Source organism: Ursus americanus, chromosome X, assembly GCF_024610735.1.
Source record: "Ursus americanus isolate L20-20 chromosome X, mUrsAme1.1.p, whole genome shotgun sequence".
NCBI classification, from domain to species: Eukaryota; Metazoa; Chordata; class Mammalia; order Carnivora; family Ursidae; genus Ursus; species Ursus americanus.
In genome coordinates, this window is record NC_142164.1 from 99,458,459 (window position 1) to 99,483,279 (window position 24,821).

The 24,821-nt window shown below is 39.2% G+C and overlaps 1 protein-coding gene across 1 annotated transcript in view; it reads right to left on the reverse strand.

Moving 5' to 3' along the window:
* The window catches only part of IL1RAPL1 (interleukin 1 receptor accessory protein like 1), a 1,307,342-nt gene extending 1,282,768 nt beyond the window's left edge, over positions 1–24,574 (reverse strand). Inside the window, exon 1 of the mRNA XM_087859585.1 lies at positions 23,916–24,574. The gene's annotated coding sequence lies outside the window, so the exon portion shown is untranslated. The remainder of the gene's footprint in view (positions 1–23,915) is intronic.
* Positions 24,575–24,821: the final 247 nt, after the last annotated feature.

Below are 24,821 nucleotides of genomic sequence, written 5' to 3' on the forward strand. Positions count from 1 at the left end.
TTGTTCCTCCCCCTCTCCCTTTGCCCCTCCACTGCTTGTGCTCTCTCTCTCTCATATAAATAAATAATATCTTTAAAAAAATTTTAAAAAGGATCTAACTTCGGAACAGCCAGATGGGAGAGATCTGTAGAACATGGGAAAATGGTGCAGAAGTTCCATGCCCTCTCCACAGCACCACTCTTCCCAAATCTCCATGAGCTCACCAACCTGGAAGCTCTCCAAACCCTATCATTTTGGGTATTTATGGAGGCTTCATTACATAATCATGATTGACTAAAGCATTGGCTAATGGCAAGTGATTCAACCTTCAGTCCCACTCCCCTCTCTGGAGGTGGGTCGGGGGTGGGAACTGAAAGTTCTAACCCTCTAATTACAGGTCTGGGTCTCCTGGAGACCAGCCCCCATCTTGACATGCCTTACAAAAGTCACCTCATGAACATAACAAAAGACACCTTTATCACTCCCAACACTTAGGAAATTGTAAGGTTTTAGGAGCTCTGTGCCAGAAATAGGGAGGAAGACCACATATATATTTCTTATTACAAATTACAGTATCACACCTAACTAAAAGACTTTCCTAATATTTCCCTTGACCAGCTTCCAATTTAAATGAGACTTCTTAGTGGTATTACCCTTAGACCCAGGGATAGAGGCCCCTGCCCTATCTACTCTGGCCCTGTTCCTGCCAAGCCACTGCCCATGGGGCAAAGAATATAGGAGACCCAAGGAGGTGCACATATCCAAAGCCCTTGTCTCCTGTTTTCCAGGCCGTATATGGTATTCTAAAACTTAAAATGTCCTGCCCAGCCCCTGTGGGCCTTTTCTTTTGGTTGGCTTCCTGAAGACAGACCCCACAGTGCTTGTGTGTACAGCCCTACCCTTGAAGGAACGTCAAGGTACAGGTGTTTTTGAGGCAGCTCTGTGGGGAGGGTAGATGGAACCTGGATATGAATAAAATGTATATGAGGTCCATCAAAGTGCAGGAGGGAGCCAGGACTGGGAACAGCAGTGGTGCACCACAGCTGGAAGGCTTCCATTTGTCCCCTGGCCCTGACCTCACATATATCAGTACACCTTAAACTTATACAATGTTATATGCCAATTTATAATTAAAAAAAGAAAGAAAGAAAGAAAGAAAGAAAGAAAGAAAGAAAGAAAGAAAGAAAGAAAGAAAGAAAGAAAGAAATGAGCCTACTTCTTAGACTGTAGGGGTCAGCAAACGTTTTCTTACAGGGATAGATTTTAGGTTCTGTAAGCCACGCAATTTCTGTTAACACCTCCTCAACTCTGTGGTTGTAAGCTGAAAGCAACCACAGATAAACAGAAATGAGTTCCACTAAAACTCTATTTACAAAAACCAGCAGCGCTCTGGATTTGGTCCCTGGGCTGGTTACCAACCACAACATTATCTGTGTTTCACTTCTCTGGTGTTTACTGCATTCTATCTCATGGTCTGTAGTTATCTACTCTCCTCTCTCACCTCTACTTGGAGAAGTATGGCTGCATGGCCAAATTTAGTAGCTATTCAAAGAGTATATAATACTACACAGAGAAACAAAATTAAAACTCTGGGATGCCCTTTGTGGTTTAACGAGAGGAGTACTCCTTGTGCTAAGACAGCAGTTAGCCCACAGTCAACATTTGTTTTTAAAGCAGACCTAGGAAACTATGATTTACAGACTGGAGGTGCCATGTGATTGTCACTCACAACTCTACTAACCATACTGTAAATGTGGGGCGTGATTTAGCCTTAAAATATAACATATTCTCCTTATGTTACTATCCTAGCAACATTTTAGTTAATAAGCAATAATTGTATGTGTACTTTTAAAGACAAATATAGGTCAAAAAGGTGATCCTTTAATGGATAAATTGTAAACTCTCTCAGGGAAGAGACTATGCTTTATGCCTCTATACCGCCACCATCGAAGTCACAGTGTCCACATGTGGCAGGAGGTCAATAAATGAGAGTCCTCCTACTGCTATACTAGTGAGTTGGGAGAAAAAGCTGATCTGGTGGCAATTCACCGGACTCCCTAAATTCTTGGCAACTGAACTTCACTTCCTCTGTAGCTAAGATAGTCAAACCCTAAGAAAATGATTCGTTCTTTCAATGTACTAAATCCTTCTGATCAAGGATTGGGGAGGGGGAGCAGCCAACGTCTTCTCTTCTCCACAAAGGACTTTGAGAGCCCTTCCTGTGTGAGCAAGTCCACTAACTCAGGCAGGTTTCCGCTGTGTGTAATAATCTGTCCTAATGTGAAGCGATGATGGGGGAACGGATATACTTTGTATTAGGGTGTATTCTTGTGGTTCCATGGCATCGTTGAAGCACCAAGATATACAGGGCATGCCCATTAGCCAACATTGCTTTCTGAGGAGCTCACTCTTCCCTCTGTATCCTTGAGGCTCAATGTGAGGCCCTCAGAGCAGCAATATTGGCATCATGGTGCCACCTGGGAGTTTGCTAGGAATGCAGAATTTTGGCGCACTCCCAGATCTACTGAATCAAAATCCCCCGGGCGGTTCATAAGCAATTCAAGTTGGGGAAGCACTGACCTGTGTGACTCTGTATCATTCACTTCTCTACCCCTGAACACAGCAAGGCAACACACGCAACAACGTACGTACGGTACTTTCCATTAACATCAGCTTCTTGCTAAAACACCAATTAAGGTGAAGAACACTGGTGTTCTTTCACCTAGAACTACAAGTAACAAAATACTGCCTACCGCTACCAGAGCACTTTGCATGTATAATTTCCTTTACTAGAAAGCACTGACAAAGTCAATTCTGCATGGATTTACTTTCGTGCCTTAGTCCTTATTGGCACTGGAAAGCGTTCACCTTCACTGCTGGCTGTGGCAGCACGCCCAGGTTCACCACTCAAATGCCTACTGTAGTACAGGATCACCAGCAACAAGATGCTGGAAGCTGGCCAGTCTCCTAGCCTTTCTTGTCACAAAGTTACCTGGAGGGGCAAGGCAGAGGAGGGGAATGGGTAACAACAGGATGTCCCAGCAGCCTGCTGTACAGAAACTGAGAGAATGAAGTTGAGCAGGGTAGAAAAAACAGACACAGTAAAGAACAATTTTGAACACTCTAACCAAGCCAAGTACTGTTGGAAAAAATCCTATCAGTGAGGAGTGTACAACAACCAAGGATGTGTTGGCAGACCATAAAACCGACTGGAAGAGCTGCAAATGGCTTCCAGCTCTGCACATTGAATTGGCACCCTCAACCGTAGGTTGTGCAAAAGCCACAAGTAAAGATCCGTTCACTCAATCAACCAAGTATTCACTGCAGTCTGTTATGATGAGCCCTAACGTGCTGGGCTAATTTTTTCAGAGATGTATCAGGTCTTTATGAAGCTCCTATTCTGACAGGAAGGAGAGACAGATAAACTAATTACAATAAAATAAGTACTTTAGCACCAATTTGTATTCTTATCATTGGGGATGATGGAGAGTGGTGGTGGATAGTACACTCTACCAGAGGAGGTGAGACAGGATTAACAGAGGAGACACCTGAGATGGGTATTGAAGGATGAATAAGAGTTTTCCAGGCAGAAATTACTGGGAAGCATATACTAACTACAGAGAGGTGTGTATGTGTGTGGGGGGGGGTAGGTGTGTGTGTGTGTGTGTGTACGCACGTCTGTGTATGTGTGTGCATTCAGCACTGTAAAAGAATATGCATGAGAAGTCATTTTGACCAGAGTGTGAAATAAAGCTGCAAAAGAACTCTTAAACTAGATAGTAAAAAAAAATGCCTGCCAGGCTAACTAGTTTACAGTTAATCCTCTAAGCACCAAGGAGGGATTGGAGGATTTTAAGCAAAGGAATATCAGGATCAGGTATAAAGTTAAAGATTGATAAGATCATTTTTACAGAGATAACAGTTGTGGTAGTATCACCTACCTGGGGTCAAAAAACAAAACTGCAGATAACAACAACAGTGATCATGGGAACTTTTTGTGGAACTTGGAGAGCTAGAAAGAAACAAGAGGGTAAAGGGAAAATGTATAATCAACTACGTCTCTCAAAGGGATATTGGATATTCCCGCATTCAAGCAGCTACTTTGTGCTAGTCACTCAATAGCTTTTCTTGAAGCAATAATAAAGGAAGCCTTGTTCATCACTGCAGCTGGCTAGATCTGCCCAATTTACAATTTCCCCAAACTCAATCACTACATTTTTCCCCTTTTCTACATTAAGGACTATTGCAATTTGCATGTTATATTAGATTCGAAATCTCAAATTAAAATATGTCACTTATTTGAAACATTCACATCTTCACATCAGTCTGACTTTGGTACCATCCGTTACACGTAACTATTTCATTCTTTAAGGAACAGGGAAAAAATCAGCAAGTATAGAAGTTGTATCACTTATAGAAGTTATAAAGGTACAAATATCCTTTTTTCCGCCAAAATCATTTAGCATTTTCTCTACTTTCTTCATTAAAATGCACATCCTAAATTATGTCCATTTTGGGGCTTTTTAAATTCTGGTCTTAAAACTTGCCAATAAAATGAAAGGAAAATGTTCTTTTAAATGGGCTCTCTATCTCAAATCATTTAGACATTTAATTGTCCTAGTATGTTGAGTTTTTGAATGATAATTACAACACAATAAATGTAATTTGATTACCGGCTCTCTGCTTACAAAAGTTGATTCAGCTGTACACATTACTGTAGCTACCTAAAGCCCATGCTTTGACAGTAGTATTGTTTCAATGAAGTGGGTCATGAAAAGCAGTGATTACTCAATCTCTGAAGATTAAGGTAAGTGGTAAAGATTACAGTGAGCTGTTTTCTCAGATACAGAAAAGACAAGAAATGAGAATATAATGATACCTACTTAGAATTTATTAGAATCTAAATATCACATAAGTGAAGTGGTCTTTCCAGAACAACCAGCAAAAATCTTCTATGTTTTGAGAACCTTGCTATTTCTGGTGGCCTGGCCACACAGAAAGTGTTTGCTAAATTTAATGGTGCTCTTTAAACACAGCACCACTGGTCTCTACCAGATCCGAATTTCAAAATATAAAAGAACTAGACTTCAAACCAAAGAAGAGAATGCACTCACTTGGTCTGTATCTTTGGGGTAAATACCCAGTGAGTGCATTCTCTTCTTTGGTTTGAAGTCTAGTCCACAATAGCTAAATCGTGGAAGGAGCCGGGATGCCCTTCAACAGATGACTGGATTAAGAAGATGTGGTCCATATATACAATGGAATCTTACTCCGCCATCAAAAAGAACGATTTCCCAACATTTGCAGCAACATGGATGGGACTGGAGGAGATAATGCTAAGCGAAATAAGTCAAGCAGAGAAAGACAATTATCATATGGTTTCACTCATTTATGGAACATAAGGAATAGCAGGGAGATAGGTAGGAGAAGGAAGGGAAGAATGGGGGGGGGGGGTAAACAGAAGGGGAAATGAACCATGAGAGACTATGGACTCTGGGAAACAAACTGAGGGCTTCAGAGGGGAGGAGGGTGGGGGAATGGGATAGGCCGGTGATGGGTATTAAGGAGGGCACATACTGCATGGTGCACTGGGTGTTATACGCAAGTAATGAATCATGGAACTTTACATCAAAAACTAGGGATGTACTGTATGGTGACTAACATAATATAATAAAAAAATTATTTAAAAAAAAAGAATGCACTCACTTGGCATCTACGCAGATCATGGGACTACCACAGGTACCCACAATATAAAGCCAATCAACATAAATGTACTACATCTAGAGTCGAAGCAATGTATACAAGGCCCTAATGCTGTGTACTTTGATCTGCCGCAGTGGGAAAGCGATGTCTTGACAGATCCATAGCATGTCGTCCTTGCATAGATCCGTAGGCATCCGGGCCCATGTCACGCCTTCAGGAGAGAAACTTTGTCTACCAATTAAGAGAATCAAATTTTGGAGATTAGAGCCCCTGCACACAAAGCCTTTACAGGAATACCAAGACCCCATGGAATTCTCTTCAGATACTGTCGGTTCCTGTACAGATGGACTCTGATATGTGCGTGGTGAACATAGCCATTAAATATTACTCACTCTCAGGATTTTAATAGAAGGATCACTATCTATATAAACATGGCTTTTTTCTCAACCCACTAGAGATTCTTGAACCCACCCACCAGTAACTATTCTGAAATAGTCAAACTCCATCCACCCACAACCAGCAGAGGAGTAACAAAGTGAAGTAGGCATGAGTGGCAATAAAAATGCTAGAAAAAGTGGTTCTTCTAAAATAGTTAGAAGAAAACTTACAATGTTTAGATCAAAGTAGCGTCCCGACAATAATGTGAAGTTTGCCATTCTTCTTTTTCCCCTCTTTCTTCCATTTCTCATCCTTTTTCTGGTGGTAAGAAAAATAATGAACTTTGGCAGGAGGAGGTGACTATCTGGACATATCAAGCTTGGAGAAAGGAAATGAAGTTTCACGGAGAACACCCGAAAGAATGAAAGAATAAGAAAAACTGGCAATAGATGTATTCACAAATTGCCTGTTTAGTGAATTCCAGAGTCAACATCCTTAAAGTATTTTTAGTGGAAGAAGAAATATATACAAATGTATCATTTACCCCTGACTTAATGTAAATCTCTGCATCTATAGTCAGAAATCCACAGAATAAACTATGGGCACATTCTGTCATCTAGTTTAATTACACAAGGCTTGGCAGGCAGTAAAACATTTGTAAATTCTCTGGAAAAGACTAAGCTATATGAATGAAATATAGAAGAATGAATGTATTTTATTAGAATAGGCAACTGATGATTGGGAAAGAGACAAAATGAGAACATCCACTGAATAGTTGGAAATAATACTTTTTGTTTTGACTTACAAAGGCTTCCAGTTATAACTATTATTCAATGTTTTCACAAATAAAGATAGAAAAATAAAGTATTTATTTTCTATTGAATCCCACACACTAAAACCTGCATTTGTGATACAGATAAGGACATCTCATTTCAATTATTGGTTTTTTTTCTATTTATGAAATGTGGGAAAGAACAAAAATTGTAAATATGTTGAACAATTCAAACTGTCATTGGAATCTACAACAAGAAATTGGTTAGTCATTAAAATGTAGAGTGGGAATATCATTTTTGTCAGCTCCTTAACTCTTGGGGAGTTCTCAGTAATCTTGTAAACCATGTTATTGCAGTATTTTTAAAATTTCCCATGTTAGAGAATATTTAATTGCCACCAGCTTTTTAAATTATATGAAGTTTAATTTCTATAAAGTAAAAAGAACAGTGTTATTTGATTTTACTGACATATCTGAGCTATCGATTATTGCTGGGTATTTGTATACCTTTCTTTGTCATTTACTAGATGAACCTAATAGAATAGGATCTGCTTGTCTATACCTAGAGCAGACATTCTCTTCCCATGGTGCCAATTAGTAAAATTTCAATTTGGAAGAAAGGGTTCAAAAGCTGTAATACTTTTGATTTTTGGTGTACATCATGTGAGTTAACTGCCGTGAGACACTTAAAAATAGCCAACATTTACTAAGCCCCTAATATGTGCCAGGCCTCCTGATAAAATACTTTAACTGCACCATCTTATTTAAATCTTCACAACAGTATCATTAGGTATTGATGATTATTATCTCTATTTTATAACAATATTTATTTTTTTATAAATTTTCACCAAATTTACACTGTTCTTGGTGCTTGGGACACCACAGTGAACTAAATGGACAAGGATCCCTGCTCTTGTGGAGCTAAAATTGTAGTGTTAACCAATAAGTATAATCGAGAAGTAACATAAAATATGTTACAGGCTAGGAAATGCCTAAAAAAATTAAACTGAAAGCTGACAAGGAGATCAGGAGTGTGGAGGTGGGTGTGTTACAATTTTAGAGGGTGTGATCAGGGTAGGTCTCATGCAGAAGGTGACACATAAATGCCAAAATGACACATAAAAGCCAAAAATGATGGAGGTGAGAGAGTGAGCCTTGAGACCTCTGGGAAATACTGCTCCAGATAAAGAGAACAGCCAGTGCAAAGGTCCTAAGGTAATAATTTACCTGGCATGTTCAAAGAATAGCAAGTTGAGGATAGAGAGAAATAAGAAAGTTGGGAAAGCCTCAGTGAGTAGGGCAAATGAAGTGAAAGAATCAATGTAGGCAATGTCTCTCAACCAGCACAAGTACTTTGCTTTTACTCTGAGTAAAACCAACAAGTGTCACATGATCTGCACTCCATTTTCAAAGGACAACTTTGGAGAGCAGATTGTAGAGGGCGATGACAATGATGCAGAGTCAGTTTGGAGGTCACTGCAGCAATTTAGGAAAGGGAAGATAGATTCTCCAACAAAGGGGATAGTAGCAGACACGGTGAGAAGTGGTTAAATTCTGGACGTGTGTGAAGATAGTACCAACAGGGCTTGATGACACATTTGATGTGTATGTCAGAGAACGAGAGGAATGATGAATGATTCCAAGATTTTTGGCCGGAACAAATAGAGGGATAAAACTGACATCAGTTGAGATGGGAGCACAGGGTAGAGTAGCGGGAAAAGAGAAGTTCAGTTTTGGATGAGGTAATTGACAATGTCAAATAGGTGGTGATGTCAGATAAGCAGTTGGATGTACGTGTTTGGAGTTCAGGAGAGAGACCAAGGTGGGGGTATAAATGTAGGAAGTGGTGACAAAAATGGTATTTACAGCCATGAAAATGGCTGATGAACTCGCTAATGGGGTGAGTGTAGACTGAGAAGACCACTCAGAGCTAGGCCATTGGTCATTCCAACATGAAGAAGAGGAAAGGGAAGAGGCCATCAAAGGAGACTGAAAAGAAGCAACCAATGAAATAGAACTTAAACCAAGAGATTGTTTTATCCTGAAAGCCAAGTGAAGAAAATGTACCAAGGAAAAGGAATGATCCATTGTTCAAATGCTGCTCACAGATCAGTTGAGATGAGGATGGAAAATTGACCACTGGGTATGGCGAGAAAACTATATAATGTTCTTAACTGCTATATTTTAATAACATAACACATGTGAAAATATTAAAATAATAAGGATTACCTTTTATTATATACCTACTATTTATCAAGCACTGCACTATATGCTTTACAAATACTATTTTTCCTTTCCCCAGTAATCCTAAAGGTAGGCATTTTTTTCTCTTAGAGATCTGGAAACCAAAACTCTGAAACACTAAGTGACCTGTCAAAGGTTACACAGCTAGTAAATGTTAACACCAAAATTGTAACTCGGACTTGTCTTGATCCTAATGTCAATTCTAGTATACCATGAGCTCTTCTGCAATCAGGAGAGAGTTTATTAATATCGAGAAGAGTGAAGATGAAAATTCATTTTTTTAAATTGAGGCACCCTTGTGTTTTTTTATAAAGACTTTATTTATTTATTTATTTATTTATTTATTTATTTATTTGAGAGAAAGAGTGAGAGAGTGCGTGTGCTGAGCAGGGAGAGGAGCAGAAGAAGAGGGACAAGCAGACTTCCCGCTGAGCTGGGAGCCCAGCGACATGGGGCTTGATCCCAGGACCGTGATATCATAAACAAGCCGAAGTCAGACATTTAACTGACTGAGCCACCCAGGCGCCTCTCAATGATTTCTTAAAATCTTCCTCTTAATGAATACTTACACATTGGGGAAATATTATAGAGAAAGAAGGCACAAAGCTAAAAAAATATGAGGAGTTTTATCACTTTGTAATTTATAAAAATGTAGTACCTACCTAAGTATAGGCTCCAGTCCATTTCTGTTTTGCTCACCTTCGAAATTGTCAGGTTAACGATCCTAAAACACTGTTTTCTGCATTATTGATGTAACCAAAACCTTTGGCTAGATGTTTGAAGCTCTCAGCTTGGCATTCAGGGTGTCTTATCAACTGACCTGGCATTTTAAAGCATGTGGTGGAGCCTGTGTTTCGACATGAGGGATGGAATAGACAACTAAAATAACACCATGCGTGAATGCCATTATATGTACTAAGCCGGGCTTGCTGTGTTGTTTCAACAAACTCCTCTTTCTTTTTTTATCTTGCTGAGACCAGGATACCTCGGGAGAGCTTTCCTTCTTTCTTCGTTTCCTCCCACCCTTCCTCCCTTTCTTTGTTCATTATTGAGTGATACTAGGAGACAGGCACTCTCTCAGGCACCAAAGATATGTGGTGACCCAGACTGCTGAGGTCCTACCCTCTCAGACCTACATTCAAGTCAGGGAGACACACAGAAGTAAATTTTTTAAACGGTAAATTTGATGAGAAAAAGTCAGAGCTAGGATTGACTTGGGAGTACATAATATTCTTAGGAGAACAGTCTTCTCCATGGTGGGGAATTCTTAGCATTCAGAAATCAAAGTTATTTCAGTTTGCGCATGGTGGTCAAAAGAGGTAGAGAGCTGCTTGAGTTAAGGCAGGAGGATACCACAGGCAAAATCTGTACACTTCATAGTATTGTCAGGGGCCAGGTAGTTATGGGTTTAAGCTTATTATGTTCAATGGCTGGTGTCTTGGTCTACATCGCTCTTTGTTTGGACAGTAACTTGGAACTCAACATATTTTGTGCATTGCCCTAAGCTATCCCACACTTTATATTCCAACATAAGAACAGGTCTCATACAAATAAGTTTTCTGAGAGACTATCCTTTGGTATTAAGCAATTTCCACTTATCTTTTCAGATTCTCAAAAAGAAAATTTGTGCATATACAAATATATACTCTGGGAGGTGTAATTCTTTCTTAGAGTGGTACTAAATTGTAATGGCTAGGTCTATTTAACATCTGTGACTTAACTAATGATTCCAGTAAAGTTAAACTGAACCCTCAATTTTTTAATATCCTTCAGATCCAAAAATCTGGAATGAAGCCACATGATGGGATTTTATCATATGTATTCTTTTTATAATTTTGTAATCGCAGCCACAGTAACATTAAAACGAATAATACAACTAATAAGATCAGGCTAGCAGGAGCACCAAAACTAATATGAGTTTAGATCTACTAGGATTTGAATCTTTGGTTCAAAGAAATTGGGTAAGGCCAAAGAAGATGCTTAGAGCAATAACCCACACTTTCTCTGACTATGATCTTAAGAAATTAATGCTAATTTTAATATTGGAAACAGGAAATAGTATTTTTTTTACTTACAAATATAGATGAGGTTTAAAGAGCTTCTGACGCAGTCTGTTCCACTAGGCATCACTCCTCTTCCATACCACCTACATAGCTCCTGAGTAGGAAATTTAAAAGCACATGACTTACCTACTTTAAGAAATGTTATACTTTGTGTGGCAAAGCAAAAATCAATTGACTGAACTCTAGGAGGATAAAAGAAAAGTGTGCTATGCACAAACAGCATGATGCAAACAGTAAAAATGGAATAACTTATGAGCCTGGAGCCTTGAAGTTATAGTGAATTAAAAAAAAATACAGTCAATATATAGAGATGCTGAATCCCCTTAATAAGCTTAATAATATGTATTTGAAAAATAAAACATTTACATCCATAAACACAAGGGGAGTATTGTAATAGAAAAAGAGTATCATCTTCATTGAATTCTTGGTCTTTGAAAAATACCATAAACTTTTCTAATTACCAAAGACATGCCAGGACCAGAGAAGAAGTGGATTCAGTGTTTTAAGAACAAACTGAGGGTTTCAGAGGGGAGGGGCTGGGGGGATGGGCTAGGCGGGTGATGGGTATTAAGGGGGGCATGTATTGCATGGAGCACTGGGTGTTATACGCAAACAATGAATCATGAAACACTGCATCAAAAACTAAGGATGTACTGTATGGTGACTAACATATCAGAATAAAAAATAAAAAAAAATAAGAGCAGACTTAGCGGTAGTGGTGAGAACTACTTTTTCTTTTAAGAGAAATCTTCAAAAATACTTAGCAATCTACACCTTTGCTTACTTTGGCAATGAGTGAATTGCTCATTCTAGCCTAGTGCTTGCATTTAGCATGGAGAGGGTACATAATCTGGGAGTATTGGGTGAACTGAATTGAAGTGACAATCTAGTCAAACGTCAGGTCAACTGAAGAGAAAAATAGTCAACGTGGTTGTTGATTAAAATGAATACGAGGTAACATAATTATTCAAGTTGTAGTAGAGAGATTTTATATATCTGCAAGGAGGTGTACTAAGTTCATTCCTATTCAAATTTTCTATGATTTAATCAGTGGGTGCCCATTTAGACACAGCCACTACTTTTAAAACTTACTAGCACAATGGTCTCAGTGTATTCAAGTTGACTAAATATCTTTACAGGAAATAAAAAACTGAAGATGTCTTCTACCACCTCACTAGGGCCAAAGAAAGCATTTTAAAATATAAAGTGATGGCACTTCCCTTGCATTAAGGAAAGATATTAGTATGCCATGTAATATAAAAGTGAATAGTGTTATATGAATCTCTTTCTTTCGGTAAATATGGAACTCTAGGATATATCATTTCTATAATTTCAAATTCATTATATTCAAAACGAGTCCCCCCAGTCCAGATCGCAGACTGGCTAACACTAATGAAACACTGCTTTCATTATGTTTGTTCTGTACCGGTAAATCTACATTCAACTTATTCCACTACCCCTCAATTCATTGTGTCTTGCCTTCTGCCAATTTTCACTATTCCTCTGTAGCCTTGTCCCATACAACCCAAACAATTGTCTTATTATCTTTGAAATTCAGAGAACTTGGCCCCATGCTACTCTGCCCCATTTCCTTGTCCCTTCCATGACCTCCCACCAACTCTTCCCCTTAACCTTGGAATCAAGCACATAAACCATTGAAGAAAAATAGGTGCTATGTAAACACTCCAGGCCTGGATTTCTGACTCCTTCCTTTCTCCTTATGGAAGTCCAGGACACATAGGAGATGCTCATTAAATATTGATGATCTGGTAACTTATGAACAGGAGTAATTATAATATGGATTCAACCACATTCCTCAGAAAATCAGTCTCTAAAGTTTAACTACATAGAGCAAAGTCTCATACTCAATATTTAGTATCTTTACCCCTTTTAACAGATATTTAATATTTCACAGTATTTCCTAAGTAATTTCCTACAGCATTAATGCAGCCGGCCTCAAGCAGCAATGGAATGAAGTGTCCTTGTCAGAGCTTCCAAATAGCTTCCATTTCCCTCTTCATGGCCTATGTACCCATCCTGACGCTGACAGCTCACAGCTGAGTCCCTCACTGGGCTTTGCCCTCCGCCCCAAGAAGCTGTCTTGTTCACGGTTATGCCACCTTCCATGGGGCAGCCCACAGACAGCGACTGCTGGATGGGGGAATAGAAAGCCTTGACCATTGACTCAATTGTGGACAACTGTGAAAGACCCATAGGATATGCTGGGGCTTCAGGTGCAACAACACCACAAGCGCTTTCTTCCTCTGCCTCAGAAGCAACTAAACCATCTGCTTCTAGGGAACCTAACTAAACATAGATGTTTTCCCCACTAGACCATGAACTTTTGATGGCAAGAACTTTCTTTAACATCTTCAGCCCATGTTAAGCACAATCCTTATAATAGACAGGACCCTCGAATAGTTCTGATTCATTCACATGAAGGTGTTAACCAATTAAAATGCGTATTGGAAGGAGCAATTCTGTTAATTTAATAGGATTGAAGAACAGTGGTGGCCAAGGGCCGCATCAGCCATACTGGCCGCTCAATAACCACCTGAGAAAATGGCCCACATTTCTGCATAGGAAGGTCTTAGCCTGTGCTGCTGTGGTTGGCAAGGGCTTCAAACTTGAAAGCTGAAGCTGAGTTGGTAGGGCACTTCGGAGAATACTGCGAAATTATCTAATATCCATCAAAAAGTATGGGGGGAGGGAATATCGACAGGGATTTGAGAGGGCTCGCTGAAACCCCTCCAAGGCACACCTTGGTGCTCCCACTGACCTCAACAGTTTTTAAAAGAACAAATTCCTGCACTCCATTCCATCACAGAATCCAAATCCTCAGGGTAAGGGAGTGACTTTTGACAACTTGACAGGGCTACTTGTTCTTTTAGCTGAATCCTGATGATCGTGCACATAATTTTTAGCTTGTGCCTAAGTAAATTGTATTCCTTTTCATTTTATCTTCAGTGTTTGACCATTTCCCAGCGTAGTAGAACTTCCAGTATAGAATGATCAGAAAAAGTATGGAAAAAACAATGCTTATGGGTTTGTTTCATTCTACTTAGTAGAAATGAAGACAAAGTATTTGGTAAGAGAAAGAATTTAAACTCAGCTAAAATGAGGGGTTTTTATTTCAGGAGGCTCACTTTCTGATGTCCTTCTAGAATTTCAAAGTGTTATAATTATTGGGAATTAACAAAATGGTTCACACTTGCCAGGAATAAGACCTATTTTCTTTTTTTTTTTTAAGATTTTATTTGTTTATTTGAGAGAAAGAGAGCACAAGCAGGGGGAGTGGCAGAGGGAGAGGGAGCAGCAGACTCCCTGCTGAGCAGGGAGCCTGATGCAGGGCTGAATCTCAGGACCCTAGGATCAAGACTGGAGCCAAACCAGATGCTTAACCGACGGAGCCACCCAGGTGCCCAAATCCTATTTTACTGAATGTATATTTTACTCTAAAGCAATAGTTTTTTTTCCATATGATCTTAATATAAAACCATTTTGGAATTTGTATTTCTACCTTGCCATTACATTACATAAAGCACTTTCCTTTTTCTTTTCTCCCCAGCTGCCTTTTCCAACTTCCCCTTCTTCCCAAATGAATTGCCAAACATTCTCACTGAAGAGTTACATATAAACCACAGCATTTTTGCTAGGGTGGGTGGCAACTTTCTAACTAAGCAAAGAGAGTTTGAATGGATACATTCCATTATAGAATGTTGCCTTCTGCTTTAAAAAAAAGTTAATTTTAAACTTTGGCTCTGTATTTATCTAGCACTGGTAACAGTGGTTTAGTCTTAGAAAAGAGGAAAGAGAAAAGGAAATGAAGAGAGCCCATAATGGCTGTTGGAGAACAGCGGTTCAACATGAAGAAAGTTGCAATAGACAAAGAATTTGGGAGTCCTTGAGAAATTCACAAAGCTGGGAATCAAAGGTACCCTGGAAATACAGAATTTTAATTTGTTCCTCTTCTTCCTAAAGCATAAATCTGAGTAGGTTATAAAATGCTCTGTTTTCCTTCTGCCCATGAAACCCCATGCCATTTGTTCCTGGCTGCCAGACCTGGAGATCTGGGGCTCCAGCCTTAACTTCTTACATTCTGCTTCATGTACCCCATGATATTATGATATCTCTGTTCTTGATTCTCCTCTGTCTGGAATGTTTTTCTTTTCCACACCAATATGAGCTCCTTCAAAGTCTAACTAAACCTCATTTCCTTTAACGAGCTTCTCCTAATCCTTCCAAGTGCTTGTGTTCTGACCCTTTCCCAAGCCTGTACCATACACGACAGACACCTCTCTCAGAAGTAGTTGACTACAGACTATCATGAATTACAGCTATATGTGATTTTGTTTCTCACCCCTACCCTCACTCATCTCAATATCCCTTGAACACACTCTTATAGCTCCTTGTACACTGAAGGCACTCAAATATTTATGGTGGGAGTAGAAGGAAGGAAGGAAGGAAGGAAGGAAGGAAGGAAGGAAGGAAGGAAGGAAGGAAGGAAATGAGGAAAGAAGGGTCAGGCATTTTTCTCCCTATTTGTAGATTACAAACTACTAATACTAATCCTTTCTCCTTTATTACTCGATTTTCCTTTATGGCTTTCTGAAATCAGCAGTTTTTTTTCTCATTTTACCATGCATCGTGGGGTTGGGAGAACTCTGACCTGAAACTGATCTGTTGTCACTAAATGCTTCAGCATTTGTTCATGTCACAATGATGTGCTGGTGACCTACTCTAAGCCATGCGCAATGCTGGGCCCTGGAAATACAAAACAGACAGGCACCAGGGTACCAGCCTCCTGGAGCTAAGCTAAACTGTTCACTCACTGCGAGGAGCACACCCACTGACGTGAGCGGCTTGCTCTGTGACTGTGTTATTATGGGCCTGGAGGAGAACCCTGACAAGGGAAAGCAGCAGAGTCCAAACCCCCCAGAGACCCCTTGAATGCATTTACTCTACACACTGTGGCACTGGAAACCTCTTGAGTACCATTCAGGAGTTCAGTCATGGTGAGAACAATTAGGGGCTTTAACAGGGGTATTCAAAAGCCTAGCACTGTGAGCCACCAGATTCATTTGTTACATTCAAATTTTCTCCCTTGGCCACATGAAGCTTTGTTTACACAAAATAGCTGATACCATTTTAAGTCTCTCGGCTTTCCATTTTTACTGCTGTGTTTAGCTCCTCTGACTGTGTTCCTTCTGAAATAAAGTTGGCAAGAGGCTGGGAACATTGTGGTACCAATAGCCGGTGTCATTTCTTCAAACAGGTATGTCCGGCAGCTGCCTGCTCAGGAAGACAAGAGGGCACTGCAAGATCCAACCAGAACAAGAGGATGCCCACCACAGCCCCCTCACCACCTTATCACCTACAGTGCAATCTACGGAAGCCATTTTTGTCTGGGTCAGAAAAAAAATTAATGGCATATTTTCTCCAAATGTCCCAATCCTAATACGAAGGGGTGAAGCCTATTATTCCCAACTTTTCTCTTTAGCATATTACCAGTGGTTCGTATGTCACACATCTTAACAAAAATCAGAGATCCATATGGCTGTATCTCCTTCACTTAGTAGCTCTGTGGTGGTAGCTCAGCAAACCGGATATAAATAAGATTGCTGTCATTATTCCCAAACTGGTTCACTACTATCATCTATGTAAGCAGAGTGACCCTGCTGGTGAAGAAATGAAATATGGAATTCCATCTCTTCAAAGACGGGTCAAATGTGGCTGAAAGATATTTTGATAAGACCTCTGGGGGATGACTTTGGAAGCAAGAAGGAAGCACACAATCCTAAAAGCCAGAGACATCCATTGTGGGATGTGTGGAAAAGTCAAGAAAAAGGAGGGGCTCCAAAGAAGAGCAATCCCTTGCAGGTGAGGAGATAGAAAGTTAGTGGGAAAGAGGACAGTATGGAAAAGCAAGGAAGCCCCACCAGTAACCTATTTTCCCAACTTTCCCTGTCTTGTGTCTCTGGACAGCAAATGAGATCAAGAGTGTATGGTGCGCATAAAGGAAAAATAAAGTCCACAGATTCCCAGTGGGGGTGCCATGTGAGTGATCACGAGTCAAGTGAGCAAGAGGCCAAAAGATTACATGCGCTAAAGTTAGCTTCAATAAGAATAATTACTTTTCTTATGCTTCACACTACTAAAAAAATATCTTATGGCAAGACATATTGCTACGTAACTAAAATACTAAACTGAGGGCTTGTGTCATATCAGAAAAGTGGAATCACACATCATGGGAGAGAGAGCAAATGAATTGTGAGATCTTGGAACCTAATTTCATTCCTCTGGTTCAAAATTTCCTTGTTGGCTAAAATGACATAATGGGGCATCGTAAACTTCTACACTTTATATAATTTCATTAGCTTTGTATGAGGCTACCGTAACCAGCTCTGGCTACATTTATAATAATTCATTTCCATTTGACTGCAATAAAAATAATGTTTATTTTATATTTTAAAATGCAAGCATTCCATAACATCAGACACTTTTATGTTATAGTAGCTCAATTTTAAAATTTGAAAGTGAATTTACCTGTGTTGGAATTTTAAATGTATATTCTTAGGAAATTAGATACTCCAACTCTACACATTCAAAAATCCAATTCCTTTGATGCACATCTCACCACCATATGAACTTGCCATTTATTTTGTATGTAAGATAACATGTTGCATGTGCAGATGCAATGCAAGCATTTTGGGTGTAGACATATAGGTCTTTAATTTACCAGGGCTGCAGGAGTTACTCCAAGAGGTCTAGCATCTAGAATAGACACCAAATTTTTTATATAGATAATGTACTTCAAAGCCATAAATAGACCCTGTTGTGACTATACACAGTCAAGTTCATTTTTAAAAGACTGATGATATGCATAATTATCATTATTATTATTATGCACTTGCTCAATCAACTGATACTGAAAGTACAACTATGATCAAGTGGCCTCCCAATTTTTTCAATTATAAAGGGGAACTTTATAGCAGAAAATGATGAAGATCACTATACTAATTCACAGTTGCATTACATGTAAATGTTGATAGGGCAAGAACCTACCAATTAGTTCACTTCGATCAGGCCATGACAAAATAAACCGCTATGAATAATTTTATGATTATTCATATAGTGATTTATTTATAATTATAATTCACATAAAGTGTAAGCTACATAATTAACAAACATATTGAAAGAGTGATAGTCTATAATTATATGATCACAATTCACAGTCCATTGCATTTTTTTTTGCCGAGTCCAAACTCCACACACTATTTCCTGACTTAGAAAATATTACAAAATACAATCTAATTTTACTGTTAAATATATATTCTTAGATATGTAACTCTTGAACGAACAAAATAGCTCAGTGCCATTTGTTGCATTTTATATACGAACATAGTAACTGTAACACACTCTTTGGATAGCTTGTCATGAGAAAAATTACTTTTAATGTTTTAATATGAAAAGAGGAAAGAGCAGATTTTCAGAAGAAAAATATTAAAAGTGCTGTCCTTTCTCCCTCTGCTTTATCCACAGCTCGTTGCTGGGCGATTTCAGGTTGTGTGATAGGCAAGCCACACCAGGCCGGTCAGTCATCCTTCTCTAAAGCTAAAAGCCTGAGGAGTTTTAGAGTTTTGACACCTGCATATTGTTTCTACACAGGGGAACCAAAAAAGCGTGTCAATTAAGGTTCTTTCATTGTAAGCCAATGGTCAGGGTAAGCAGCAAGGGAATGTCCTTTGAGCCATGTGGTTGGCCTGTAATGGAATGCTGTCTGCAGTGTAAGATACTCCAGGGTGGCATTCTCTGGGTGAAAATTAAAAGCATATTTGTATGGTGATTAGCAGAATTTGTCAAATAAACAAGCCTGTCTACATTCCTATAATATTCCTTTGTAAATATGCCTGAGCAAATCTAAAGCATTTCCATAAGTCATACGGTAATATGCATTTTAAAAATATAAGAAACCAAGAAAATGCTGGCTATTTATAGGCATCAGTGAAGTCAGATAAACACGCATGATCAAATTCATCTGAAACAAAGAAATATCGGGAAGACTTAACATAAAAAGCAAGACTCTGGGAATTTAGAAAGAGAAGGTTGCTCTTTAGCAGGGAAGTTAAGTCCAAGTACGTTTACTTTTATTTACAGCGTTAATTTTCCATTTTCCAATTTTACCTTCACCAAAATACAAAAACTTACTTTTTCACCTGATTATCCAGTTGCTTAAAAACATCTATGGAAGGTCCTATCACCACCTATGCCCTTCTTACATGTGTAAATGTTATTTATGCCAAGATACAAGAACACTAAAGAAATGCAGTGTTAGTGGTGACACACGGGGGATTGCCTCCCCCTAAAGAACGTTTGTAATTATTGCAATGAGCAAATTCCAAAACAGAACTATTATCTTTATATTCTTACGCCCTCTGTTACACTTAGTATTCGAATGCATTGGGCTTTGGTAATAAAGTGACAGAAGAGAGTAGCTTTTTGCTCAATTAACCCAATTTAAAGTGGTAGCACCAAGTTTGTGAACATTTGTTTGTGTACTCTTGGTACCAAAAACAGAAACACCTGAGTACTCAGGAGCATTAACAAAACAAAACACCAAGTAATCAGCTGAAAACACTCTCGCACACAAAACCCTTAGTTACCATTCTTTGAATGTTATTCAAAAGCAAACGTTTGTTTAGTTTCTTAAGGCAACTATATTCCCTTACGAGTACTGCTGAAAAAAACAGAGACCTGAGTGAAAGATAGCCACCAAAGCCTTTAATTCATCCGTTGCTTACTGAACAGTATTACCTACCAGCGAACTGTAATTGGGACTACAGAGAGCCTATAAAGATTTACAATAAGAGTATGAGGGAAAAATGCACTGTTAACTTCATGCGACTTTGGAGAATGCTTCATAATAATAATTGCATATATTTCTAAGGCATAGCCGGATGGTGGGCCCTTAGACACACATCTCCTTTCTTGAGTGCAATGTGTTAACTACCCCATTTTAAAGGATTCTTGATTTTAAAGGATGATCTTGAACCCTGAGAGGTGAAACACAGGGTCAGAAGTCACAAGGCTGGTAACTGGCAGAGCCTGAAGTGCAACTGGGGACCTCTGACTCAGCCCCAAACTCCACAATGCCTGGATGTCTCCGAACGCTGGGCTCCTTCCTCTCGGACATTCCTGATACAACTAATGGAAATAGGCTTAGAATTTAATAATAAAACTGCTGACACGGTCTTATCTATAGCTGCCCAAATGGTGCTATTACAATGATGCTTTAGAAGTTGAACATGACCAGAAAACTTGCTACTTTTACATCTTATTAATCAACACTTGGGTGCTTTGGGTGCCACACATTTTAGAGTAGTCTGCTTTATAAAAACATGAGATTTACCAAACAGCAAAGATCATATCAGTGGTGAGACAAAGTAGATCCCAACCACTTCAGTTTATAATAGACTAAAAGAATCTGAAATATAAATCTTAAATTAATCCTAAAAGTGCAGTTGTTCTTAAGTGTTTTATGCATTAGTCATTTTAATAATAACATGATTTGTTCACATACGTTGCAAACATAATAAACACCTCTTTTCCATTTTTTCCTAGTTTGAGGAATATTGTGATTACTTATCAGCTAGACATCCTGACTTCACTGAAGCAACTAGTCAGGAAATAAAATGAGTACTTTGCATATTTATAAATGCTATTTCTTCTATTTTCCCCAAATATTTTCTAATCTGACTACATAACTTGGGCTGATAAAAGGGCAACGAAATAGAGAAATAGATACTATATTTTAAATTATTCACTGCCTTCATGTTTAAGTGTTTTCCTGTTAAGCAAAGCTTTTTATTATTGACTTGTAGGATACTGAAAAAAATGCTATAATCTGCCTCGGTTACATAATCGTCTACGAAAAGAAAGTAACAGGTTACGAAGTGCCATTAAAATGACTAAAACTACCTTTCCTAATGTGAATATATGCAGTCTTCAAGTCAAAGGACAGCAATTACATGGGTACGTATGTTTCATGGTCAGTATGTTTTTTCAGAGACTTCTTTTCCTTTCTAGTATTATTTCTATCCCCTACCAAGCTTATAAGGCCTCCAGAATATGCCCTGTTTGGTAACATATGTGTGGCTTATGTCAGAAAACAAATAAGGAAGTCATTTATAAAATATTACAATAAGGAGCACACGAAATATCATCGCAGACTGTATTTCTGCACATAGTCGGAGACTAAGAGTCTGCAAGCAGCCGTAGGGTTACCCTGACCCCTGAAGGAAGGAATCAGGAGTTAACTTCATATCCAATTTTCTCTACAATATGAACACCAAACCTCCAAATCCACTCAGTGTTTGGGTATGTCCTGCAGAAACAGGAAAGTGGTCTCAAACACCAGAGCTCAAAATTTCATTCCACCATTCCACCATTCTGATTTGGGGTAAGCAGATCTTTGCAAAGTTACTTAGTGGATGTCTAGATCCTGCACCTGACTCCATAGGAAAAACAGAAAGAATCATCTCATCCCCATGCTAGAAAAGTCCCTTAACCTTCTTGGGAAAATAAACGTAAAGGGAAATAGGAAATAGCACAACTAGATGAAAAGACGACTGAATTCCACAGGGTTAGGATTTCAGCAGAGTTGCATTTTGAGGGAATTTAGAATCTTTTGAGGGAAAAACAGATCCCGAAACATTAGAAGGCCAAAAGGAGCTGATGTGTATCTTCTTTTTTAAAACATCGCAAGTCCAAATAAAACATCAGGGTTAAATGACATTTTATTCCGCAGTATTCCCTCCTCTGTATAGCGAGCACAGTACCTTTATATCATCTCATGGTAAAAGTCACAGGCGGCTGCAACATGTCCTTTAAGCCATTCAATAAGTAAAACTTGAAAATGGACTGCTCTTTATTTCTGAGATTTGTATGAATAATGAACTCATTGCCATTTATTTTTTAATTTAACAAGATGGAATTACCTTGGAAGGTTTTTACTGCTCTTTTCCCTGAGGGTTAAAATGGCCCAGAAAGAGGTCTGTCGAGGCAAAGATAAAGGTACAAAACACTCACTTCTGACACACTGTGGAAGCAATCGTTTTTTATGAGGGGAAACACCAGGCTGAAATCTGCATTAAGCTCTACCAGGCAAAAATGCAAGAGGACCCCCAAATAGTCATTCTGTTCACAGTCATCATTTCAACTGATTTTAACTTTCTGCTCAGTTGGGGTCACGTATGTCAATCATAGAGTACAGAACTATGACCTTGGCTGGGATCATCAGTCCCAATTACTCCACGGGGCACTTGTGAAACATTGCGGACTCATTTTGACTCTCCACGGGTGTGGCTAAAATTGGTCCTGTCCAGCTCTAAAGCTTACACAGATCTGCTGCCCCTCAGAAACTCACTATGAGAAAACTCATGCTAAATTTGCCACGGAGATCAGGGTTTACAGGACCCTCGGAGCTAATCTCCGTCTGCCCTCCTCCTCTGTTAGCTGTTACAAGCCTTCAAAAGTTAACAGGGTGATGGAGCCTCCCTCTATACAATCATTTCATCTCACTATCGTTGACTGAAGCTCGCTGATGTAATGAAGTTACATAATCACCGATTATGCACGACTTCCATCCATCTTCCTACATATCCACATATCTTCTCCCCTCCCCTTCAGATCAATCTACCAGGTGAGATTTATAACACATGTAAATGCTCCATTCTCTCATCATAGGTACTGAATATGGGACTTTAGCATTGCAGTACAGTGCACTGAACCACGTCATCAATATTGATTTTTTTATCCCATTTCCCAGGCAGAATATGCTTAAACATCCTTCGTGCTCTAGTCTCTAACTTTTTACTGAAAGGGTAAAATAGATGTAGCAGATAGGACACATCCTCAACTTAAGGTTAAGGGAAGTGTGTAATTGCCTGCATTTCCAAAGCTGGCTGCATTGCAATAAAAGGATCGTCTCTGCTTCCAGACCTTCAACTCCCCTGCACGTGGGTCGCAGCTTCAGCTATTTAGGGTATTAGGTAAATAATTATATTATTGGGCTATCGAACTTGAGAAAGAAAGCATCTGGTGGTATTTAAAATAATATTGCACGATCCTCTATTCTGCTCATCATTTTCAGTTTTTTCTTTTCTTTTCTTTTCATTCCGAACGATAATCAGTGGATAAAAAAGTAGCTCAGGGTACTTAATAATCTCCAATAATCACAACCTAGAGAATAATTAACAATGATTATCACCTTAAAGTTTAAAAACTTGACAAGTGGGATGTCCCTGGTCCCATTGCGGCTGTGAAATGCAGCAGAATGCTGCACTGAGTTGAAAACATATTTCTTTTAATGAATAAAGAGTAGCTCGTTTCATTTTAAATAGGGTTCTTCAGTAAGTGTTCCTTTCACTGCTGCTACCCCTACCAGAACACAGGAGCCACAAATATTGCATCCAAACAATAGAGTGTCTACCCAGAATTAATTAAAGACACTCTTCCATATCAAAATAATTGGAGGGGGAAGTGATGCTTTGATTTATTTTCAATTACACTCAGAATACAGACCTACATACACACACACACACACGCACACGCACACACACCAACACACCCAACTGCAGTTATTCCATTCAGTGCCAATAACGGCCACATCACAGCCATCAATGCGATGCAGCAATCATCCAAGTCACCCATTCCCATTACAAACGCCCAAGTTTGCTCTCGCCACTGATGGGTTTGCATATATAAAATGACCTTACCCACAACAGTCTTCCAAATTATTCTCCTCTGGATATCAGTCGGCAAGGTAATTGCTGGTCATCACAATGCGTATTCAGAAAAATCCACGTTTTACTCCTGTGTTCTTTTTCTTGTTTTTGCTAGCAATTAATATCGTGAACAAGATACCCATTCACAAATGCCAAGTTCACCATAAAAGCAGATAATTCCATACAGCTCTTCCCTACAAGACTGCCTCCAGTTAGTTCTCAAAGTGCCCGATTGTTTGGTGAAGATACAATCCAGGTGCAGAGCAGGGGGGGGGGGAAAGCGACAAGGAGAAAAAAGAAGAGGCAGATAGAAAAGGAGACACTGAGAGAGGAGAGAGCAGAAAAAGAGGGAAGAAATTTTTTTTAAAAAGGAGGAAGGAAAAAGGCCGGTAAGTGAGGAAGTCTGAGAGCTCTATGACAAGAATCGGAGTCTTGCTTGCAAATCTTCTCTATACATGTAGCCCTTCAGATCCTCTTGTTCCCCAAGTAAAATTTCCAGATCCGGGATGCAGCCATAAGAAAGAATCCTATGTATATTTCACAAGTATCCCGCAATAACAGATCCGACGGGGTTTTCCTTGTACAGTACTGCTGTGTGAAAGCACACAACCCCTGCTGTTTGGGAAGGTGTCTCCTGGGTCCTAGCTCTCTTCAGCAGCCCCCAAAAATGATTTTTCAGAAAAGAGTGGGGGGGAGCAGCTTTGCGTTTGCCTTGAATGATGCTAATCCTGAGCGAAAACGACAAGCAAACCTCGAATAGCACGGGATCTTGATTAATAGCCACAATCCACTCAAAATATCCCAGGAAAGAAGGAGCGAAAACAAGAAAGAGGAACTGCAATGCATAAATGATTCCAGTGTTTCTACAAGATCGGTTCATTTGATTGAATGCATTCT